We start from the raw sequence: 21,939 nt of genomic DNA on the forward strand, positions 1-21,939 counted from the left end.
AGAAAATGACAAAAAAAATTTGATTGATTAGACAGAAAATCATAGTTAAATTAAACATGCAATGCCAACCATGGGAAAAAAAATAACTATATTCTTTTGATGTAGAGGATATTATATAAAATTGTAATTTGCACTCAAAATGTTTTTGCTGTTCTAGTAGTCAAACCCCTCACTGCAGAAACTAGAGAAAACAAATGTGCATTATTAGTTTAGGCTGCCAAGATTGTGGTAAATGGCTCCATAGCATCTTGGTCCTTTCCTGTTGCTATCACAGAACACCTGAGGCTGGATAACTTAATGAAAAGAGCTTTACTTAGCTCACAGTTCTCAAGGCTGGAGTTCCAAGATTGGCATCCACATCTTCTTGGGTTCTGTTGAGGGTCTTAGGCTTTATCACGTCATAAAAAAGGAAGTGGACACATATACAAGAGGTCTAGGGCTGTATAACCATCCACTGTGGAGCACCAATCCGTTCCCTGAAGAGCCAGCACAGTGTCTAAAGAAGGGCATTAATCCATGCGGGGGAATCAAATTTCAACAGTTTTGCTGAAAATAAAGCCAGCCACATCATGGCACATGGCAATAGATAATCACCATAGACTTCGGTACCCGGAAGTACGGTACTGCCATGACCAATAATTAAAATACAATGCAGGAATATAAGTCTGGTGTTGTGCTGCTAGAAGCTGGAGGAATGCCATCCTCATTACACGACTGCAGAAAACTTAGTGAAGTTGTCAGCTGGTGTAGTTATGTAGAAAGCATAAGACACGCCTTGATGAATTTAGTCACCTCCGATTTCTAAGCAAAGTGAAAGGTATCACTTGACCTCTTCTTACTCTTAGTAAAGTGTGTGAAAAGAGCTGGAAAGTGAGAGGACTGAGGATGTGTATGTAGCTCATCTCCCAGAAAGCCAGAGGTGAACGGGGCAGACTTCTGTGTACCTGCTGATCTAGCTTTTCACTTGTTGATCTGGTTTTTATTTGTTAATCTGGTTTCTAAATTTCTTGAATACATTTCTCAGTTTGTTTTTTCATTATTTTTTGTTTAATGACTGTTTAGTGTATCAGGGAATTTACTTATGAAGGTTTTACTTGTGATTTAAAATTTGGTTGATGTTCTGCAGTTATTACATAAGTGTCTGAAGAGAAATACAGAGATTTTTACAAAGATATGTACTGTGGTTTATTATCATATATAAAATAGATTATCCTATCAGAAATTTTACTTATTTTTAAGAACTACAGAAATTTTGAAAGAGTGGTACCAATGAATTCTCATATACTTTGCTATTTTGATGGTGTGTGTGTATGTATGAAAATATGTGCATGATATACATGTATGCAATGTGAATATACGTGTGTGAATGTGTGTACATAAGTGAATATACATGTGGACCCATGTATGCATATGCATATGTGTGTATAGCGTGTATGTGCACATGTGAATATGCATGCATGTGGATATGTGTACATGTGCATGTGGATGTGGTTGTATGGTGTACATGTGTACATATGATACATAAGCACATATGTGACTATACATATGTGTGGGCATATGAATGTGTAAATGTATGTGGTGTCATGTGTGTACATGGATATACATGCATGTGTACAGATGCAGGTGGGTGTGTATGTATGTGTGTATGTCATGCATGTATATGAGTATGCATGTGTGTGGATGTGGACATATGAATGTGTGTGGACATGTGCAAATGTGTGTGAGTGTTGTTTCAGAGCAAGACACAAATATAATCACCCTTTGCACCTAGATTCTGCAACCTGTGTCTTCTAAGATCAAGAACTATAGCTGTAAACCAGGGAGCAAATATTTAATACAGGAAATTGAATATTGATGAATAGTGTTGTGTATAACAATATTAAATATACCTAATATTATCTTCAGATTTCATCAGTTTTCCAAATACTTTCCTTCAAGCAATATTTTTGAATCCAGGATCATTTTTTGGTGTCCATTCATCTGGAGCACTGAAATCTGGATGCTTTCTGTGGGGTTCTGATCCCGAGTTTCCCTTCACACTCTTGCTGTGTCTTGCTCTTTCTACTTCACTGCACCATCAATGTGCTGTATGAGACTCTGCTTTATAATGAGAAGTAATGTATGTCCCTCTGGTGTGAGGACCCTCTGGGATGAGGCTGATTCCACAGCTGGAATCTGGGGTGGTGCAGGGAATGATGGGGCTTGGGTGCTTGCTTGCTGCAGTTGGGCTCATCTCCCCCACTGCCAGGAGATTCCAAGGGCTACAGCTGTCTGGGGAGCAAAAAGGACTTAGGGGATAGACTCTTATTAAGCTATTTCCTGCTCAATAAGGATAAAAAGATCATGTTTAAAGGATTAAAACCTAAATTAAAACAAGATAAACCAAACAGAAACAAATGAACTGAGCTGAATTTTGAATGAATAACAAATTCAAATTAAAAAAATTAAACCCAGACATGTTAGCACACCTGCACCCCCAGCTCTCAGGAGGTTCAAGCAAGAGGATCAAGAGTCTGAGTCAGGGCCTGTGAGATGGCTCCGTAAAGGGGCAAAGACTGGCTATGGAGCCTGACAAGCTGAGTTGGGTCCCTGGGACCCACATGGTAGAAGGAGAGAACCAACTCCCAAAGATATCCTCTGACCTCCATACATGCACTGTGTAGTGTGAAGAAAGAAAGAAAGAAAGAAAGAAAGAAAGAAAGAAAGAAAGAAAGAAAGAAAGAAAGAAAGAAAGGAAAGAAGGAAGGAAGGAAGGGAGGGAGAGAAAGAGAGACAGAGAGAGAGGGAAAGAAAGAAAGAAAGAAAGAAAGAAAGAAAGAAAGAAAGAAAGAAAGAAAGTTTTTTAAAGAAAGTATTTTTAAAAAAACAGTTTGAGACCAGTCTGGGTTCATGTTTCACAAACAAACATGAAAATAAATGAAACCAAGTAACCGGATGCAATTCTCTGTTTACTGCTCAGTCTGAAGCCCAAAGGGAGGCTGGGGGTGTGGCTCAGGGATTGCATGTGCTTCACCTACATAGGGCCCATACATGGGGGTTTCATCCTTAGCACCTATTTAAGATAGATGATGGATGGATGGATGGATGGATGGATGGATGGATGGATAGATGATAGATAGATGATAGTTGATAGATGATAGATAGATAGATAGATAGATAGATAGATGATAGGCAAGCAAAACAAAAAGAAGTAAATAAGTACTAAACTTTGACTAGAAGGTTTATCCCAGCAGTGTTCACTGCCATCATCCTGGAGTGAACCATGGAACCAGGGAGAGAGAGGAGTTAGGAACAGCCAACTCTATATGTTGGAAAGAACACAGAGGTTTCAAGACGAACTGGTGACTTTAAACATCAATGGGAGGATAGATACACTGAAAGAAAGAAGGAAAGAGAGAGAAAGAGGGAAAGAGGAAACAAAGTTTACAGCTTAGAAAGGCCTCGAAGCCACTGACCTCCAGTGTCCAGGCCTTGGTGTCCAAATGTCATTCCACAAAAAGAGCCAGAGGCCCTCATACACACTGTCCTCCCCAGGGATAATATGGGAAGGTTGGGGATACCTGTACCAGAGTACACAAAGGGGTATTGAAAACATAATGGGGAGGGAGAGCAGCTCTGACTCCAGAGTGCTGGAAGATGCACTTCTGGAAAAAATATAGGGCAATCAAAGTGGCAGTGGTAGGGGCTGGAGAGATGGCTCAGCAGGTAAGAGCACTGGCTGCCCTTGCTGAGGACCCAGGTTCAGTTCCCAGGACCCACATGGCAGCTCACGACTATTTGTAACTACAGTTCCAGGGGATCTGATGCCCTCTTCTTGCTCCCTGAATACCAGGCACACATGTGATACACCATACATACAGACAGACAGGACATGCAGACACATAAAATAAAAATAAAAGTTTTTAAGTGACAGTGGCAGGGACCAATCATAATCCTTGAATAAATTAGAATTCATGAGCTCATATAGATACTCATTAATGACTTACATCCTGGAAAAGGTGAAGTTAATAAAGTAATTCAAAGCTGCTAGGATGGCCTGAGTCCCTACCAAAGGCCCCTGGGGTAGAAGAATGCATCCTAAGCTGTGAGAAACAGCACCATCTTTTTTTCCAAACTGTCCCCTGCAGTGCAGGGACTGAGGACTACACAGTGCCTAGTCCACTGTCTCAGGGAGCTCACACCTTAGGATGGCTGGCCTCATCTCTGGTGCACTGGGTACCAGTGTCCATTCCCCTGATGAAAGCACAAAGCAAACCAGAGCATGCTGTCTCTGCTCTGTTGACCATCAGTTCTCTCCTGCTGATTGATCAGTTACCACTGAGTGAGTGAACAAGACAGACACAACCCAGCACAGGTGAGCAGGATTCTCTGCTCAGAATCAGCCCAGGCTGACATTACCTTGGGGCTCAGGATCTTCTTCTGGGTTCACTGCTTATTGGCAGAATTCATTCTCTGTGGTTGGACTGAAGCCTCCAGCCAGGGCCCTTCTCAACTTCTACAGGATGTTCTTGTTCCTGGTCATGAGAGCCTAGGCAGTTCCCCACATGGCTGTAAGGGCCCTTCCTGGCCATTTCCAGACCATCTCTGAGGCTTCACTCTCTGTGACTAGAATCATGTTAGTAGGTCAGGACCACTCAGGTAATCTCCCAATGAAGAACTCCCAGCCAGCTGCCAATTGGTAGCCAGACTGCAGGAGTAACATCTCCCAGGGTTCACAATCCTCCCAGGCACAGGAACATCATACACCTGTGTGTACTGGGGGGTTGGAACCTTGGGGACATCACAGAATTCTGCCTACCACCACCAGGGGTGACAGGAGGAATTCAGTCCCACTGTGGGTAACCCCAATGTAGAGAATAGAGTAGCTTGTGCCCTAAAATTTAGGTCTATTGCTTAAAATGTTTTGGGGAAAATATTGACAATATCAAGAGTATTTTCATTCATTTGTCCTAAGAAGATAATTGAAAACTATACACTAACATATGCACAGAATAATGAATAATGCCTGCAACAGTGATTACAAAAGTGGAAAATTCAAAACCAACTAAATGCTTGTCAGTAGGAGATTGGCGAAGTAAATTACGGAGCAGAGCGCCGCTCTTAATGCCAGGTCTGTATTTGCTGACATGGAAAAGCATCCTAAAACTCTATTCAAATGGAAAAGCGGCTTACAGTGCAATGGATACGGAATAGCCCCATTTATTTTATTTATACTTACTTATAGCTATGCATTTAAAAACCTAAAGATGCATGGCTCAAACTGTTACTGGTTGAAATCTCTCTGGGATGGGATTACAGAGGTGCCCTGTTTCAATTACTTTCAACAAGCAATTAATTGTCTTCTAATTAGCAGCAAAATATTATATTCCTTGCACTTTGAGGAAGAGCAGGGGACCTGGGGGTGTAGCCCAGTGGCAAAGAACCTCCCTATCGTGTTTGAGATGCTGGGTTCAATCCCAGTATGAAGAACAGACCATAGAGGAGATATTTTCTCTTTCTCTGACCAACACTGCAATACAATCTTTTTTTCTCTCCATCTTCAACTTTTCACAGCAAGAAAAAAAAATTTTAAAAGGAGACTTTTTTTCACACAACCTTGTCAAACAATACTAAATTGAGTGTCTTTAAGAAAAGAAAATTTGAGTTGCTTACTGATGAGTGTCAGGTTCTGAAATATATAAAGTACACACAGCTGCAGGACACGTGGAATAATGTGAACAGAGTTAAAGAGCAAGACGTGTGTTTCTACAACAATATAGTGATCATTACAAGCCAAACCAATATCATTTATGTGCTACAAATGTATTGTAGTCGCTTATCAGTTTCTGATTCATTTACTTTCGAAATTTGCTTATTCCTTCCGTTAAAACATTTCTGAAACCAGCAGCAGGTTCATCTTTAAGAAAATGCACACTGGTTCTTGTGTCAGATTGATTTCTCAATGTGTCATTACGGTTAAGTCATTCTACACCAAACAATGCTAATACTCTGAAATAATAACAGACTTCAGCCTTGCTGGAGTATTAGCTTCCAACATGTGGCTGTCTTTGCATGTTAAAAATTAATACAGCCACCAGGAGCCTCTCATCCCTGCCCCCCCGCCCCGCCAACTTCTCACACACAGGCTCCTGTGCTTCTCAAGCAGACATGTTTCATCCAAATGATTCTGCATTGTAGTCATATTTTTTAAAATACTAACTTTTAAAAAAGTGCTCTATATAGCTGCTGTAAGCAAGAGAAAGTCAAAGCCCAGGCAAGCCACAGATCCCTCAGGAAGCCCAGACAATGCATCCACAGCCTCCCAGGAACTCATCCACTGAGTGCCATTGTATAAATCACGTCTTCTGGAAAATCTGGGTCCTCCCTTCCTCCAGAAGAGGGGCTACCTCTACCAAGATGGTTGAAGTCCTCTTTTGGGGCTGCTGTCCACTGACTGCAGTAATCCACAGGTCATCTTTGACAGAGGCATCTGTCATTCAGCTAGATGGTGAAAAACTCAACAGCCCCAGGGTACCACCTGCCACCCATGTGTGAGTTCTGGGGCTCTGCTCACTTCACTAGTCAGACAGGATGGAGGACCAGTATACCAAATTATGTTGGCTGAGCAGTTGGAAAGGGTGGCTTCCTGCTTGGTTGTGTGTGTGTGTGTGTGTGTGTGTGTGTGTGTGTGTGCGTGTGTGTGTGTGTTCATGTGTGTAGTGCAAATGTACATGTGAGTTCACGTGTATGTGTATGTGTATGTGTATGGAGACCAGAGGCTGACACATCAAGTGTCTTCCTCAGTCTTTGTCACTGAACCTGGAGCTCATCTGTTCAGCTAGTCTGGCTGACTAGTGAACCCAGGAATATGCCTGTGCCTGCCCACCCAGCACTGGATTATAGGCATGCAGCACCATGTCTGGCTTTTTATATGAATGCTGGAAATCTGAATTAAGATCCTCATGTTTGCACAGCAAGCACTTCATTGGATCATCTCCCCAGCCCTCCTGCCTAGGACTGTTGAGGCATTTTGTCCCATTTTAAAACATGGCAAGTTATGGATGTGCCCCTAGGCCTGGAACACAGCATTTTCACCTGAAATACCTGAGTTTAGGTGAGTTCAGATCTGGTAAGGGCTTTGTCTGCTTCTGAAAAAAAGAACTGACAAAGTCAGAAGTGAATCTCACCCCTAGAACATCAGGCTTTGAGACATGAGCCCTTCTTACAAAGAACCAGGCCTTTGTCATGAACAGGAAACAGTATCAACTGCCAGTCAACTTTAGAAATCACATAACAGCCAGCATGTCTCCAAGGGTGAAGCCTGTCTGTGCCAGCAGATCGCTGTAGAGGGAAAATAAGAAGCCCATAGAACACAGTCCTCAGATTACAATGGCAGAGACAGGAACTTCAGTGACTGCGGCCAGTAAAGAAGGAGAGTCTCAGGACTCTGTGTCCACACGAGAAAGAGGATAACTGTAAACATCTGTCTCTGTGGCTAGTACAGTCTCAGGCAGCCATCAGCAGGTTGGAAATTTCTTGTCTGCTCATATTTTAGCACAAATGAATTTTGCTCTCTCTACTGTAATATATATATATATATATATATAGTTATCAAAAAGAGTGTTCCCAACCTTTTAACATAAGGGAGAAGGGATACCCCTTGTGGGGTTTTGAGTGTAACTGGTGAGATGTTATGTCTATGCACATCCCTGAACTCTGGAAAATGGTCCCTGGTAAGGAGAGTTGCTGTCAAGCAGCTGCCTGGCCACCACAGGCAGTTGCTTTTCTGTGCTTGGGAACTGCCATGATGTGAAGATCCAAGCTCACAAAGGATGCGTTAAAATAACCCTGCAGGAGGGGCTAGGTACTAGTTCAGTAGAGGAGCACATGCCTTACAGATGTGACACCCTGAATTCAGTCCTCTGCATGACAACCCTCCAGAAAAATACCCAGGAGGGATGGACACACACACACACACACACACACACACACACACACACACACAGATGGGCCCTGGTATAGTTACTTCCTTTGTTTCTTGGAATTTCTCTTCTGGTGCTTCCTGACCCACCCACTTATTCTTTCAATATCACTTTCCAGATTCCTGTTTTCAAAAGATCGGAGCCCTCAGGTCCTTCCCTGTTTCCTCGATCATGTAGAAGAAGCTTGGGACCTGTTCAGACCTCCAGCCCTACCGGGAGCGGGGGGATCTTTGTCCACCACCAGTGCCCACCCTCAGGATCCTGTTCCTTTGTGAAAAATTCAAAGAAATGACTTCATAAGGCCAGTGAATGTTCTCCTTATAAGAATATAGTAAGGCTAACCATCATGGGCCAACACCAAGAAGGGACAGAAATCAGACAGCAGCCATGTCTAGGCATACCCTGCCCCTCATCTGTTGCTCCTAAGAAGACATTCAAGCAATAAAAAGAGGGACTGAAATTGCTGGGAGGTTTCAAAGGCTGTGACAAGAAGGTTGGAACTCTGAAAATTTTAATGGTTCATTTCTTTGAAGATCCCTTTCTTCAGGAAGTATATGGCTGACCAGTGGTTGATGCACCCAGATGCCCAAGATTTCCAGCTTTCATGACAATAGTCCTTCTGAGAAAGTGTTATAAAGAAGTACTCCCAGCCGGGCGTGGTGGTGGCACACGCCTTTAATCCCAGCACTCATGAGGCAGAGGCAGGTGGGGAGCTCTGTGAGTTCAAGGCCCAGCTGGTCTACAGAATGAGTTCCAGGTCAGCAGGGGCTACAGGGAGACCCTGGCTGAAAAAGACCAAAAAAAAAAAAAAAGAAGTATTCTGCTGTGGGTTCAAGATTGGAATTTGTGCACCACTTTTTGTGGAACAATATTTATTGGGGTGAAATTTTAGGAACAACTTAATTAGTCCATTATCAAGAGTTTAAAAATTCTATGATACTCTGATGCTGTGGAATAGTATGCAGTCATTAAGAAGAATGGGGAACCAGGCATAGTGGCATATTCCTGTAATCTCAATATTCATGAGGCAAAGGCAGGAGGATTGCAGAAAATCTGAGGCCAGCCTGACCTACATAGTGAGTTTCAGGCCAGCCAAGGCTACATAGCAAGACTTGGAAGAAGAGGTGGAAGAGGAAGAGGAGGAGGAGGAAGAGGAGGAGGAAGAGGAGAAGGAAGAAGAAGAGGAGGAGGAGGAACGGGGGAGGGGAGGAGGAAAGTAAGAACTATGCAAAGATCTTCACAATACATGGGTAAGTGAAAGAAAATATTCAAGGGTTGGGGTATAGTTTAGTGGGAGAGTGTTTGCCTAGCATTAACAAGGTCTTGGGTTCAATTCTTGAAAAAGATAGAGACATGAAGAAGAGAAAGAGAGATAAGGAAGGGCAGTAATATATACTGTGTGAGTCTATGTACATAGATAATATACTTCCTATACATCATGAATTTAATGTGCATAAACACATGTATATTACACGTAAGCATAAATGTATATCCAAGCTGGGCATGGTGGTGCATACCCTTAATCCCAGCACTCAGGAGACAGAGGCAAGCGGATCCCAGTGAGTTCCAGGCCAGCTGGGGCTACAGGAAGACGCCATCTTAAAAAAGATCAAAAACGAATAATTTTTAAAAATTTAATGTATTTTTTAATTTTCAGTGCTACTCATGGTGTTTATACAAATTATAAAGACATCTTCCTTCAAAGCACTTTATGTCCATTTGTTGGCAAAATAATGTCATAGATGAACAAGTCTAAAAATATCTAAATGAAAAGAATTTATTTTCCTTCAAAGACCATTTGGGAAGAGATACCCTAGGTTACTTGTTGGCTCCAGCAGAACACTAATTATTCGGAACTGAAGTAATCAGAAGCCCAGCCAGCCATGACACACCGGATCTCTTAGAGACTGGAAGGTCCTTCCACAAAGCTGCTCTTCTCCCGCCCTTGAGGAAAAAGCCAGGCTTCTTCCTGATGTCAGGACACTGCAACACCACGCTCTTTTTCCTGTTGAGTCTACAGTCACTCTAGAAATGCAAAATGACCTCCTATTCCTCCTTCTCCTCTTCTTCCTCCTCTTCCTCCTCTCTTTCTCCCCCCTCTTCCCCCTCCTCCTCTTCTGCCTTCTTCTTTCTTCCTTTGTCTTACAAAGTTTCACTATGTAACCCAGGCTGGCCTTGAACATGTGTTCACCAGCTCCCACCTGGTGGGATTACCAGTGTGCACCACCATGCCCAGCTCCTAGACTACTTCTCTAAAATGCTCAATTATCTTTAGTACATAATTGGGCAGATACATTCTAATACTAACAGACTGCAACAAAACAATTATATTAACTCTGAGCTAAATTTCAAACATCATCACTACAAAACATTCCCTTATCATTTATGGTAATTATATATTTTTTAGATATTTTATTACATTGATTTCTTTTGAGGGGGGCGGTTCAGGGCACACACCACTGTTCTTGTATGGCGGTCAGAGGACAGCTTTCAGGAGTTGATTCTCTCCTTCCACTATGTGGGTCCCAGGGATCAAACTCAGATCATTAGTCTTCATGGCAAGTGCCTTTACCTCCTGAGCTATCTCAAGGACCTGGTAAGCTGTATCTTTACTCTTTATTTATTATTTTCATTTTATGTGTATGAGTGTATTGCCTGCATGTGTATAAGTGCACCTGTGTCGTGTAATGCCCATGGAGTTCAAAAGAGGCCATCCGATTCCCCTGGAACTAGAGTTACAGATGGTTGTTAGCCACCATGTGAGTGCTAAGAATCGAACCCAAGTCCTCTGCAAGAGCAGTCAGTGCTCTTAACTGCTGAGCCATCACTCCAGTTGTATCTTTACTTTTAAAAAGACATCAGCCAGGGGCCAGGGAAATGCATCTCTTTAATCTCAGCATTCTGGAGGCATAGGCAGGCAGGTCTCTGAATTTGAAGCTGGCTTGTTCTACATAGTGAGTTCCAGGCCAGCCAGAGCTATACAGTGAGACCCTGTATCAAAGAACCAAAACAAAAATGAAGCCATAATTCAAGTCAGACATGGTGGCCCCATAATCAGTCCTAAAAATTGGGAGGTAGAGGCAGGAGAACCAGAAGTTCAAGACCAGCCTCTCTTGAAGCAGTCTACCTTAAAAAGAAAGGAAGGGAAGCGGAAGAGAAGAAAAAATAGGTAGTTGGGGTATATCACATTTGGGAGCTGGCTTGTCTAGCATTCATGAAGCCCTGGGTTCAGTCCCCAGTAATGCATAAACTAAGCATGGTGGTTCATACCTGTAATCCTCTCACTTGGGAGATGGGCACAGGAAGATCAAAGTTGAAAGCCATCCTCTGCTACATAATGAGTTCAAGCAAGGTCAGCCTGGGATACATGAGACCCAATCAAAAGAAGTAGAGGAGAAGGAGGAAGGCTGGTAATTCACACACCATCATGCAGGTGCTGTATTGTCCTGATATCCTACTTTTATACCATCTGAGACTCTTCAGACATCATTTTGCAAATCAGTATTAACCACCACAGAGGCCAAGGCCAGGGGCTCACTGATGAATATTTACCACCTTTGCTTTTGGAACACCTCACTGCCTCAATGTCCTTGAAGCTACCCCAAATTAGTTCCCTTTCCTTCATCACTAGAAGAGGGGTCAGGAGTCCCATTCCCTCCCCGAAGCTGCTCAAAAGTATTCAAAAATCATTAGCAAGTTCCCCTACTTCTCCCCTGGAAAGAAACACCCACCAGGGAAAAGGGAAAGTGCATACATTTCAAGTGCCCTGGGCATCTTGAAAAGCTTAAGATGGAAAGAACCATCTACCACCATCCTTTCTAAGGCAAGAAAAATGAACTGCCCCGTCCAGCTGAGGACCAGTAGGTGATGCTCACCTTCAAAGCCTATTCGTATTGATGCCGCTTTCACAAAGGAAGCCACCAACCAGCGTTTCTGGCCCCCTCCAGCCCACCATATGTGGCGACTCCTGGGATTCTAAGTGTGGTTTCTAAAAGAGGCATGCTGTTTTTCGTCCTCTTCTTGTTCACAGGAATCATCTATTCTCGTCACGAGGGCCTGTGGGAAGTCGGTGACAGTCACGAGGCTTTTTTCGTGTGAAAGCCATGACCCTGCACGTAAATGACCTCTCGACGCTGCAGACTTTGGCCAACAGAAGAAGTGTGTTCAACATCTGGCTACAAACAACTCCAGGGCTCTGACAATGGAGTGGTATTTCCCCAGGATGAAAACACGTGCTCTGGAGAATAAACAAACCTCTGAATGCTATCTGTAACAGCTCCATCTGCTGGTTCCCAGATAATGTTACAGATCTGACAGGTGGCCATCGATCATATTGATCCAATAATAAACACTGCATTATAATAGAAGTTTTGTCGTTTTTCTTCTCAATTCATCCAGAACTGTGCCTGCCCCAGACACCAGCCAGCATACACAAACAACGACTAGGGATGCTAAAATAGAGAAGAAGGGTTGCTTTGGGAGACAGCCCAGCTAAACATAGAACTCTCCGGAATAAAGAGCACCATAAAGAGACAATGAGGCCCTTTCTTTGTGCCATTAGACAATAGACCTTCCTATTCTGTCCTTTAGGCTTTCCTCTCACAAGATGAAAGTAATGACACTTGCAACTCAGGTCCAAGTGATGGTAAGAGGATTACTGTAATGAGGCCTTGCTTGGTATGCTGTGAGCTCCTCAGATCTCAGAACTATGAAGATGAAGACAGAGACAGTGTAATTACATCTCAGTATTCACTGGAAGTTATTAATAAGCCTAAAATCTTCCATTAATTCAGCGAGAATTATGTATCTATCAGAGAACTGCAGTTAGATGTTGAAATATCAAAGGGTGAGGACTAGAGGGAAGAATAAGGTGTGTAGACCTCTAACAGGTGAACCCCACAGATGTTTGGTCAGTAGGAAACCATTTCTAGGTAACCTTGTCTTTCCTAAACTGTTGGATATACATATGCCTGTTTTCCTAATAGATTTGTGAATTAGCTGTCTGTCACTATAAAAAAAAAACTAAATAACTTATAGAGAAAAAAACTTTAGAAGTCTCCATCCATGATCACACACACCCATTGCTTGGTGGGGTGCCGGAAGGCAATAGCAGGACATTTGTGGTGGGCAACTGTTCACCTCATGGCTGAGAAGTAAAAAAGAGGAAGAGAAATGGGCCAGGTCCCACAATCCCCTCCCAGGGCACACTCCCATAGCCTGAGGACATCCCACTAGGCCCCATTTTTCCCTCTCTCTATTTCATTTTACCTTCTTGTGATGTTTAGCACACATAGAAATGGGTTCTGTTGTGTTCTTTTCATACCTAATATTTTGCTTTATTCCTATTCACCCCCACTGCCCTCCCCACCCCTTCTCTCTCCCTCTTGCTAGTCCCTTTCCCCAAATAATCCTCCTGTGTGACATCATGATACACATATTCCACTTCCCACTCTTGTTCCCCGCCCCTCCCTTTAGACCTCTCAGAGACCCCTTTCCACTTTCATGTCATATATCTATGTGTGTATGTATATATGTGTATGTATGTGTGTTCCACATTTGAGAGAATATGCAATTTTGTCTTTCTGAATCTTTTCTTAGCCTATCTAACATAAAGATCTTCAGTTCCATCCATTTTCTTGCAAATATCAAAATTTCACTTTTCCATACAGTTGAATAAAATTCTACTGTGTGTGTCATATTTCCTTTATTGACTCATTTCTCCATGGGCTGCTCCCATATCTTGTCTATTGTGAATAATAAGCTATAAGCATGAGTGTGTAAGTATCTTTGTGGTGTGCTGCAGTCACGCTCTTTGGGTATCCAGTGGTGGAGCTGGATCATATGCTACTTCTATTTGAGGTTTTCTGAGCAACCTCCATACTTATTTCCAAAGTGTAGTCCCCACTTCTTAAAAGATCTACTTCATAGTGCCACTCTAGGGAACAAGCTTTCAACACATGAGCACTTGGAGATCATTTAAAATCCAAGCCAAGCCAGACGTGGTGATACACACCTATAATTCCAGCACTTAGGAGACTGAGATAAGAGAATGATAAGTTCAAGATCAGCCTGGACTATAGGATAAGACCCTGTCTCAAAAACACAAGCAGATAAGAACCATCCAGACTTTAGCAGGATTACTATTACTATTCAAATTCTTTCATCCATTTAAAAGTTATATTCTCCCAAATGCATTTGAACACCACATGGCACAGCCAAACCCAAAGCCCTTATACTCAGAGGCAAGCACTGAAATTAGACTAAATATGTCGTGACCAGGGTGTGGCTCCAGGGCTTTGGACCCTCAGTAACCTTCCCCAACACCACTCTATAGTATCATCCAAAATGCTGTGACCTCTAGAAAAAGAAAAGCTGGAATCCCAATCCCTTGAACTGTAGAATGGGACCTTATTGGGGACAGGATGTTTACAGAGATAAGCAAGTTGAAAGTAGTCACTGGGATGTTACCTGCAAGTATGATTGCTATCTTCATTCTTAAAAGGGGAAGCACTGGGTTGAAGTTCCGTACTAGAACACTTGGCTCACATGCACAAGGCCCTGGGTTAGATCAACAATACCATAACACCAGAGAGTGAGAATGGACACTTCACAGACACACACAGTGGGAAGAGACACAGGGCAAATACTGTCACTCCCAATGTAAGGACGGAAGCCTGGGCCAGTCCTTCCCTCACCACTTTCAGAGAGAACCAAGCTGCAGCATCTGGGTTTTGGACTTGCGGCTTCCAGAGCTGTTAGGAAGGTTCTGTTGTTTAAGACTCTCTGTTTGTGATACTTATTACTTTGGCTCTAGCAAACTCACACACCAAGTAAACACAGAGTCAAAGTAAAAACAGCTTGTGAAGCTAATGATTGAATTGGTTTTCAAGGAACACCACCAGTCATTGCATCTCCTCTGTGAAAGACAGAATTACAAGCCTGTTCTTATGTAAAAGCCTTACCTACAAAAACTTTATTTGTAAAGCCAGCAATGTAGCTCAGTGGTACAGCGTGTACAAGGCCCTGGGATCAATCCCAACACTGCAATAAAGAAAAAAAGTTCAGGACTGGGGAGATGACTCAGTGGTTAAGAGCCAGCACCCAAGTAGTGACTAACAACCATCCATAACTGAGTTCTAGGTGGTCTGATACCCTCCTCTGGCTTTCACAGGCATTGCATGACACAGGTGCACTTACATACATGCACATAAAACACACATGTAAAGTAAAAATAAATAAATCAATTTTTTTTTAAAAAGTTCATATTCAGATAATTAAAAGCCTTAAAGTCAGTAAGATCTACAAATTTTCTGATGATCTCTAAATTGACAGGGGGAGGGGGAGAGACCTTTTCTTCATTGTCAAGCCTTTTATCAAATTCACTTCCATGGTGCTTCCCATTGAAATTGAAAACTGTCAAAGAATCACTGAGATTTATGATGAGGTTTCTTTCCCCAACAGCAGCATCAGCACCAGTTACAATTTGACAACCATAATCTAGATGACAATTTTGTGATTGGGCCCAAATGTAATTTTTTTCTTCCTTTGCTGCTGTAATTGCTCAGACCTTATCAGTTCCTTTATTGTGATATCAGCATGATACTGTGCCCCCCCCCGCAAAAGATCACTGGGAGAGCTAAACTCACCAGGGTCAGATAAATATAACTTCACCAAGAAAACCCTAGGGGACTCAGAAGCAAACTTGTAATGCAGCCAGTGGATTGCCCATCGCCTGTGGGAAACTCTTGGGATGAAGAAAGTACAATGAAGTCTCATTTCCTACCTTCACTCTCTCCCACTCCTGACACATGAAGAGGGTTGGCAACTAGAAAGAGATCATTATTAGAGGAAATGCCAATCGCATCAGCTCTCCATGCCTTTGTGTGTTTCATCCAGTGTTGCAAGTGTGACCAGATGCTTTCTAGGAAAGCTGAGGCTGCTTGTTTCCTCTCTGATTTGCAAATATACTTTCCCTTGACACAGTCTCACACTCCCCCACCCCCAAAGGACATAGGACAGAGGGGTCAGTGGGACATTGCCTGTGATATATGTAGTAAGTGAGATGGATAGTCTACCTGTGGGGAGCCCACTGTGGTAAGAGACAACCTCCCAACCTAGGACTACCCTAAGCCTGCATCTGCTGTGGAACTCAATGCAATCCAGTGCCACTCTTGTCCTATAGCTTCTTGGGTGTAAGAGAAATATGTCTGGATTCATTAACCTCCAACCAGAAAGAATCAAGTTGACCATTAATATGCAATACTTCTGGGGCTGAGGCTGTAGCTCAGTGATAGAGCATGTGCTTAGCATTTGTGTGGGCCTTAGCATGCACCCCCAGCATACACACGCGCGCGCGCGCGCGCACACACACACACACACACACACACACGCACGCACGCTCGCACATGCTCGCAGCAATGCTCCTCTAAGCAATGGCACTGGAAAGTGACATGACTCTCCATTTCAAACTTCACATCTTCTGTCTGTATATTTTTACTGGAAAACAATAAAGTGACCCATGGAACAGTCATTTATTTAGTCCTGAATGCCTGTAGTTAGGACAGTGTCCCCCACTGCTGTCAATAGAATGGACTGAAGAGAGAGGAAACATGACAGGAGCAAATAAAATTAAAAGATACAGGAGCTGGTCACAGTCTGTAATCCCAGCATGAAGGAGGCTGGTCAGGAGTTCAAGACCAGCCAGGGCTGCATGGTGAGAATATATTTTTGTAGGGAGCGGGGCCAAAGAAAGGAGCTGAGTAGTGAGGAGAGGAGGGGAAGAGGAAGTAGAGAAATAGAATGGAGGAGGAAAAGCAAATACACGGAAGGAATAAGCCAATTCAGGCTGTGGATACTAAGAAGTACAGAGTGAATGTGGTTGGGGAATATGAAGGGTTACACAGAGGCAAAAAGCACTGAATCCACACCGAGGAGTCATTCAGTCATTCAGATCACTCAGTAATCACTAATGAACTCACATGGACTGGGTCTGCCTGCTGACAAGATGAAGTGTTGCATACCACATGAGGTGCCCTTACCTTCCATTCATACCCCTGGATCTGACACCCAACTTGTTGCTATACAGAGGCTAAGAGAGCAAAGAAAATGTCACTGGGAAAATCAATCTGTCAGGGCCAGAAAATGGGATGCTCTATCAAGGCCTTGGGTGCTCATCTTAATGAGGCCAGAGAGAGGGAGGAAGTGAAGGGAAGTAAAACAAAAGAAAATTGCAATATACTGAAAGAGAATCAAGCCAGGCATGGTGGTGCACACCTTTAATCCCAGCACTCAGGAGGCAGAGGCAGGCGGATCTCTATGAGTTTGAGACTAACCTGGTCTACACAAGGAGTTCTAGGCCAGCCAGAGCTACATAGTGAGAAACTGCAGAGAAGGCGGGGGGTGGGGAGTGGAGGAGACTGGAGATGTAGCTCAATGGCAGAGTGCTTTCCTACTATGTGCAAGGTCCTAGGTTCAATACTTAAGACCAAAAATCTTTTAGAAACTAAAATTTGGGGTCTGGGGATGTAGCTCAGTGGTAAGGTCTTGTGTTTAGCATGTGTGAGGTCCTAGGTTCCTTGCCCAGCACCACCAAAATCCCCAAATACAACATTTGAACCTGGAATAGGTCCAAAATCTGGAAAAACTAAACTGCCATAAAAATGGATTCTGTTGGGGCTGGAGAGGTGGTTCAGCAGTTAAGAGCACTGCCTGCTCTTGCAAAGGACCCAGGTTAGGTTCCCAGCACCCACATGGCATCCCACAATGGTCCATAATCCACTTCCAGGGGATCTGATGGCCCTTTCTGATGTCCATGGATGCCCTCTTCTGACCTATTCAGGCATACAGGTACACTTATATACATGCAGGCAAAACACTTGCACACATAAAATTAAATATTTTTTTCATTTCAAATGGATCACTTTTATGGAATCTCTACTGCCGGTGTTCTAGTGTGTGGTAATGGTTCTGTAGTTCTCTTGAAGGTCAGTTCCTGGGAACTGATACATGCTGATATGGTCAGTGGGAGAGATCTCAAGGTGCATGCAGTGTTAATTCCCAATAGTTCTGCAAAATAAGATGCATTTAAGGTAGTAAGTATATGTGGCAAGTACCCGTGGTAATAAAAACATGTTGACACATTTGATTCTAGGTAGAAAGGTGTGAGGATGTGCATCCTCCTGCTTTCCACTTTCTGTGCACTGAAAACATTTGGGGTACTAGCACAAAGGAGGTTGAGGCAGGGGGTCACAAGTCTGAGACCATCCTCAAAAAAAATCAGAATAAAGATGGGAAGATGGAAAACTATGTCCAGGATCACCTGTGTTCCTCCAATTTCTCCTCCACCCCTCCCACATCCTAGGCAAATAAAGAAGAGAGGCATTGGCATTCTAAGCAGCTTTACTGAGGCAGAATTCATGAGCCATACAATCCACCTATCTTATGTATGCGATTTCCGTGGGTTTTGGTATATTTACAGTATTATGCACCCATTACCAAAGTCTATTTTAAAGTTTTTTCATTACTACCACAGGCCTTCACACCCTTCAGTCTCCTCTCCAGTTCTAGGCCATCACCACTGTAGCTTCGTCCCTGGATGAACCTGATCTGTACTTCTTGAAGACTTGACACATGCTGCCGGTTCTTTCACAAAACAGCCCGTGTTCTGTTGTTTGCTCACTCTGCTTCTCTGCGGGAGTTAGGGGAGCCGGCATCCTGCTTGACCTCTGAAGCCTAGGGGCTTCCTAAGAAGACCACGACATCTGCCTCTGGCTCTGTTGAGGGATGTGGCAAGAAAGGAAGCAGGTGTACCCTCAAAGAAAGTGATCTGGACTCCATGTTGAAGGAGGTCAATCTCTGCTTTCGTTGGCTGAGGGCCCTGCATGGGGCATCTCCAGCTTGAACCCCCATTGTATATCCTGACCTTTGCAGGTACAGAGCCTCCTGAACCCTGCTGTGGACGGGTTCAGTGTGGCCTTTGTCAAGAGTCCATCTCAGGTCTCATCTCCATGGACACCACTCATGATGTTCAGGCAATACTTCCTTAATGGGACTGATGACACAGCAATCCAAACACCTGGAAAAAGCAGATGCTTCTCAGTAAGAAAACCACTCTATAACTACTTTGGTTTGTTTGTTCTGGGAGTAACATTTCTTTTTTGAGACAGAGTCTTGCTATGTAGCCCAGGCTAGCCTTGAACTGGTGGGCCTCCTGTTGGAATTACAAGCATACACTACTACTACATACCTGGGTACATAGCTGTCTTTAAGACAGTCCAGCTATATTCTAGCTCAGCTCAAAATATCTTGAAGTACTCGTTTTGTGTAAATTCTAAGGACTGCTCACACCCAGAGAGGAACCACGTGAGGGCTCATAGCTGAAAACACAATAGGGGACTTGGTGGAGAAGGATCTTTCCAGTGTGAAAATTCTGTAACGAATGATAGGGCAGGAATGTCTCTAAAGTAATAATGGCATCAAGAAGTTTGGGACTAAGAACTTGGTGAAAACTGCCCAGGTCTGAGGTGCTAGTGCTACCACATTTTGTAATAGATTTCCAAACAACCACAAAGGACACATGAGTGGAAGGTAGCTAGGCAGTTGTATTTCATCTAACCCTTGTCCCTCATTGCATTCTCCTTGTAGTGGATTTTATTATCAATTACTTGGATGAGGCCCTTGTTCATATGCTGTTTTAAATGGGGTGTCCTACTAGGGAATGGATAAAGCCTGTGTGTTCTTCACGTCATCTCTCAGTCCGACTTCACTGAGCCCACAACAAGCCACCTAAGTCCCTATGCATACCTCAGAACACAGCCCAGCAGCCATCTGTGATACCAACAGGGAAAAACCCTCAAGCTTCTTATCTCAGGGCACTTGCTGGGCACATCCATTCCTACAAGATGACACATGCAAAGGCCATCAGCTCCCCTGGTCTAATGTTAGACATGCAACAAACTATTCACTCAAAGAAGCAATTCAACAGAAACTCCAGAGTTTAACTTCAAGAAGAGTAAAGTTCAAACTAGACTCTGTATTTCATTTTTTAACCATAAACAAATGATATAAATCCAAGAAAAGGGCTGGGGTATAGCTCAGTGGTAAAGTTTTTGACCATCTTGCTTAAGATTCTGAGTTCAATTCCCAGAAGTGATTTTTTTTTTTTAAGTAAAACACAGTAGTGATTCTCCAACATCAACCACACCTGTAGGCCTGAGGTTATATATTGCAGTAACTAGAAATTTCTAGGCGCTCATGTTTAGGCCCAAGGGTGCCAACCCAGAGAGGCACAGTTCATGCTCAGCGCTTAGGATGAGATTTGTTTTCTACCTCCTTTTTGACCTGTTGAACGGGCTCCTTCTCCCCACCCCCAGCCCCCCAGCCCATATTCATTCTCTACTTCCCTCCCACCCCCTTTCAATAGCATCATTTTCCACCCTTAACAGCCACCTAAGGACAGTTATCCAGGGAACAGTGCCCAGGTAACTTGTAATAGTGAAATCAAATGCTTATGTTTTTCCCTGCAGTAGGGTAACATTTCTCATCTCTTATTTTCCTTGGCCAGAGGGAAGATGCCATTCAGGGAACCCCAGGTGTTTTGAAGATGAAAAGGAAGGTAGGAGGCCTGGCTCAGTGCTTATTAACCACAGAGAGAACTAGGTTCACTTCAAGAAAGAATAAAATAATGGCCAGGAGAGACAATGACTCTTAATGAATTCATGTGAGGAAAGTGTGAGGTGGCCAGTTTGGGGGACATGCAGTCAGTCCATAGGCTGCCTTCTGAAGGAGAGGAGCAAAGCGATTGTTTTCTATTCTGCACAGTATTTACTCACCTTTCCTGAAGCTCACAGGGCTGGCTGGATTTCCTACCCAGTGAAGCATTGCTTCTCTCCAAGTGTCTTGGCTACAGCTAGGACTTGTGACCCTGGAGTCCCTGAGAAAGGACTCCCTCAGCCAGGTGAGCTGCTCCACTTCTTGCCCTGACCTCTCCCCCCCTCCACTCCCCAATCAATCTCTTCCTCCGGGGTCAGGAATCTTACTAGAATTCTACCTAGTGCAAGGGTTAGCAAGCCTAGTTTTAAATATTATCTTTCCTGTGTCAGACTTGGGTGCTTGGATCTTCTGAAAAATAAAACAGCCTTAGACTTGAGGGGTCGGGGTGGGGAGGGAAGAGCAAGGGGGAAGGGAGAGAGAGGGAGAGGGAGAGGGAGAGGGAGAGGGAGAGAGAGAGAATGAATATATGAATGAATGACTCCCAGGGGCTGCCTCTTTCCTGAACAGGTGGCCCCTTGGCACAAGCTCCCTGAAATCACTTTCTTCCTGGACTGTAAGAGAGCTGATTCCCTTTCCCAGAAAGACTCACACCCCTCAATCTGGACTGGGGAGTACTCTGGGGGAGGAGCCTGGAGTGCAAAGCCAGAGGTCTGTGGCCTCCTGCGAAGTCGCACTATCTGCCTTGGACCCGCGTATCTAGTGTAAACGCGGTTTCACACATAAATAACGTGCCACATCTGGCCCTTTGGTTTTATGGCGTCTTAGCGACCGAGCAATTTATGGATGGCGACCTTGTTAACCAGCAGCCGGGGCTCGCCAGGCGCTGCGCCCTGGGCACTGATGGGCACGGAGGAGGGGCGAGCAGAGGAGCGACCTAGGGCCCGGGTCTCCTGCTCAGAAGGGTGCCACGGAGTGAACCCACCTCGAATTTGAGGGGAAGGGGCCAAGGCAAGGTGGAAGGTGGAAGCCTCCCTCCCTCCCAAACCGGCCATGTGGCAGCTGAAAGAGCCATCGAAGCCCAAGTGTGTTTGCGCTCATACCCAATTTATTACCGCTGAACATATGGCCAATATTTTGACTCACGTCAGTCGGGCTAGGAAAACAAACAGAGCGCTGCGCTGCCCCTCCGTTGTGGCTGCAGCGGCGCGGGAGCGGGAGGGGGAGCCGGCGGGAGCCCGAGCCCGAGCCCGACCGGGAGGGGGGAGTT

This window comes from Nannospalax galili, unplaced genomic scaffold (genome assembly GCF_000622305.1).
Source record: "Nannospalax galili isolate Female #2095 unplaced genomic scaffold, S.galili_v1.0 scaffold510, whole genome shotgun sequence".
Lineage (NCBI taxonomy): Eukaryota > Metazoa > Chordata > Mammalia > Rodentia > Spalacidae > Nannospalax > Nannospalax galili.